The sequence below is a fragment of the Felis catus genome, chromosome D1 (assembly GCF_018350175.1).
Source record: "Felis catus isolate Fca126 chromosome D1, F.catus_Fca126_mat1.0, whole genome shotgun sequence".
Taxonomy (NCBI): Eukaryota; Metazoa; Chordata; class Mammalia; order Carnivora; family Felidae; genus Felis; species Felis catus.
The window spans coordinates 9,890,980-9,894,371 of NC_058377.1; the positions used below are offsets into that span (position 1 = coordinate 9,890,980).

At 42.5% G+C, this 3,392-nt stretch overlaps 1 non-coding gene across 1 annotated transcript; it reads left to right on the forward strand.

Annotated features, from left to right (window-relative positions):
• Positions 1–424: 424 nt before the first annotated feature.
• On the forward strand, positions 425–533 carry LOC111556797. The gene has a single exon (XR_002736523.2). It is a non-coding gene; the product is annotated as a U6 spliceosomal RNA (small nuclear RNA).
• The last annotated feature ends 2,859 nt before the right edge of the window (positions 534–3,392 follow it).

The window sequence follows — 3,392 nt, forward strand, 5'->3', positions numbered from 1 at the left end:
ATTCTGGGTACCTCAACATAACATCCAAAAAAGGAGCTCGAGGGCTGGTGACTTCCAAGAGGTCTTGAGATAGGGAGTGTGATGTCATGGTTGAGAGAGAGGATCTGGAGTCAGATTGCTTAGGTTTGAATCCCAGGCCTGCTACTTCCCACCTAAGGCGATCTTGGGCAGGCCATGTAATATTAGAAGAATATTAGAAGAATACCTTAAGAAGAGGTATTAACAGTTATCACCTTCATAAGGCTGTTGTAAGGATTATGCAAGAAAAAAGCAACTTGAAATATTCCTGACATACAGTAAGTGCTTAATATGTTAGCTATTATTCATATTATTTCTCTGCAGAGCAAACCTGACAATCTAGAGGGTATAAGAAAGAAAAGTAAAAAGAAAAAAAAAACATGCTAAAAGACTCCCAACCCCCCAGGCTCCTTGCAGCAGCACCTATACTAAAATCAGAACGATACAGAGTAGATTAGCATGGCCCCTGCACATGCAACGATGACTCACAAATTCATGAAGTATTCCCTAATTAAAAAAAAAACAAAAAACAAAAAAAAACCATTCCCCATCAAGTTTGAGCTCAAGAGAGGGTATCAGCCATCACACAGAAAAAGAAAGAAATCTCCTATTTCAAACAGCTGACCTTGTCTGGTCCCCAAGGCCTATCTGCCTAGGTGGGTACCCTTTACTGTTTTAAATGTCCATGTTCTGCAAATGTTTGCTTTTCATCGAATGACCTCCACAGGAGGAGCAATCAAAGGTATTCTAAGGCCTTTATATGGCTCAGCCTCTGCTACATGCTATTACTTTCCTTTGAGCCACCGTGTGGATAATGTGTCAGCATCTGACGGAGGGGAGCACTGTGCACACTCACATAGGCTTTGGGTTGCCTTTGACAAGGTCAGTAACTGAACAGAGGCAAAGTTAAGACTGTGTGTATGAAGTAATTTGCTCATGTTTGGAACCCTGACAATGGGCAAATGGCTGGTAATTACACCTCAAAGTAGCTGCTACCCCCTTTCAAGCAAACACATACCTTTTACTACCTATGAATACTACCGAAGTCATGTTAAAGAGTAGTGACATTAACTGTGAGGAATTGACCTGTGGATCATTTCCCAACCCAGGAATCACTTTTGGGGTAGATGATCCACCGCCCATAAATTAAGGGCATGGTTTTCTCCAGGAAATTTTTGCCATTACAGCAATGTAACCATGCATTCTAAAGAGATATAGCTCAGGGACACCTGGGTAGCTCAGTCAGTTAAGCTTCCAACTTCACCTTAGGTCATGATCTCAGTCCCTGGGTTCGAGCCCCATGTCAGGCACTGTGCTGACCCCTTAGAGTCTGGAGCCTGCTTCAGATTCTGTGTCTCCCTCTCTCTCTCTCTCTCTCTCTCTGCCCCTCCCCCGCTTGCACTCTGTCTCTCTCAAAAATAAATAAGCATTTAGAAAATTTTAACTGAAGAAATGTAGCTCAGAGATTTCCATTTACACAGGAATTTATACACCAAAGATTACTGCAAATACTGAAACAAATTAGCATCCTGGAAGAAAAGAAACGGTGAAATCTTCAGTGAGAATGGGCTGCCCCCTGCTGGACTTAGGGAAGTCTCTACAAGGGCACTGCATGCAGTCCGGCTGCCTCAGCAAGTTTTCAGAAATAATGATACTTGGAAGTAAAACAAAAACAAAACCGAAAAACAGAAACAAAAACAAAAAAAAACAAAAACAAAACCAAAAAAAACACGGCAACAAATTTAAACTTTGGTGTTATTTTTTAGAATATCTCCAGTAATCAGAGACTGTAAAAACACAATCATAGAAAAGGCCCAAGTAGAGGGGAAAGGGCTGAGTTGAAAAAAGCACTTAAGACTCTTTTATAAATGTAGCACTGTAAAGCCAACCTCCTTTTCCTACAGAACTCCACAAATATTTCACAGGCAAGAAAAAAAAATGAGAATATAATCTCGGAAATACCAGGGAAGCTTAAGAGACACGTATTGTCAATTAAGGCAAGAAAAAAGCAAGATCAACTGCTGAATGATATACATGGTGTTTTCTTGTTGATTGAGGGGGCACATTTCAGGTCATTTCTCTCAGAATGAGATTAACCTTTGCTCTCATGTCTGTGTGTGCATGTGGGGGTGGGGGGAGGGCAGCGGCTCCCAGAACCTTTGCCAAAGACCAGTGCGAGTAACAAAGGGGAAGTCTTCACTGTACATGCCCCAGAGTGTAGTATACGAAATCTACAAAGTAGGTTCGCCCAGTGTGCCCTGCGCAGGGCTAACTATCCACCGGCACGTTTTTTCACTCTGCTCACCAGAGCCACAGGTCCTTCTCTGAGTTGGCTGAGCAGCGCCGATCAATAGGGTCTGAACTTGCAAGACCTTGAGTCTTCCTCAAGGTTGGATCTGCCTGCTCAAACACTCTCCTCCCCATCCATCAATAAAATGGCACTTGAATGGGTCTGAAATGGCCAAAATTAGTCATTGCTCTTTTCCAGATGTGTTCCCATTTAAATGTGCTGAGAGGATCAATGGGAAGAGAACTGCAGTAAACTATGAACATTCATGAGTGTACATCAGTACCCTAGTAGTTACTTGTTTCCCAGAAAGCAGGGCCCAGAGAGAATGGGTAAGAGGGCAGGTAAAGTTTGGAAGTCAGAAAAAATAGAGAAAACATGGGGATGGGGGATGGGGGATGGGGGATGGGAGTGGCAAGAAGTGTACATGGAAGTGTGCGCAGCCAGGGGCTGTAAGTGGAAAAGAACAGCAAACGTTTTGCCTACTCAATTACCTTTGATCTTTGGTGTGACTGTTTGCCTTCCAGCCTCTAATAACAATTGCGGTGGATATTAGAAAACCACATAAAAAGGTTTTTTAAAATAAATGCCAGGGCCCATCTGTAGCTACTAACTCAGAATTCCTTGGGGGACTCAAGAAGATAGGGATGATTTTTTAAATGGTCTCCAGTGAGCCTCTCCTGCAGCTGTGGTTGAGAATCACTGCTCTGTAGGTCACATCTTCTCCAGCACTGAGTGTGATGCTGCGGAAGCAGCTAGTAAGCAGACCAACAAGCACACCCTTCTCATTTGCCAATTTGAGATTCAAGAATTAAAACGGTAAATACAGGGCAATGTCTCCAGTTCTGCAGGCCAATCAAGATCAAAGTTATTTTAACTCACACGTCAGAGCCATCAAGAGTCCGTTGCTTTTATTTCTATCCCCAGGCATGTAACAACGGAATAAGCAGCCCAGAAACTGGAAGCAAAAACAAGAACAAAAAGCCCCACCGTTCAAAAGTAGTTTATGAAGATACCTAAGGTTCACTTAAAACATTTAAACGTTCCTACTCAGGTAAAAAGCTATTTAATCCAATTGTTAATTTAA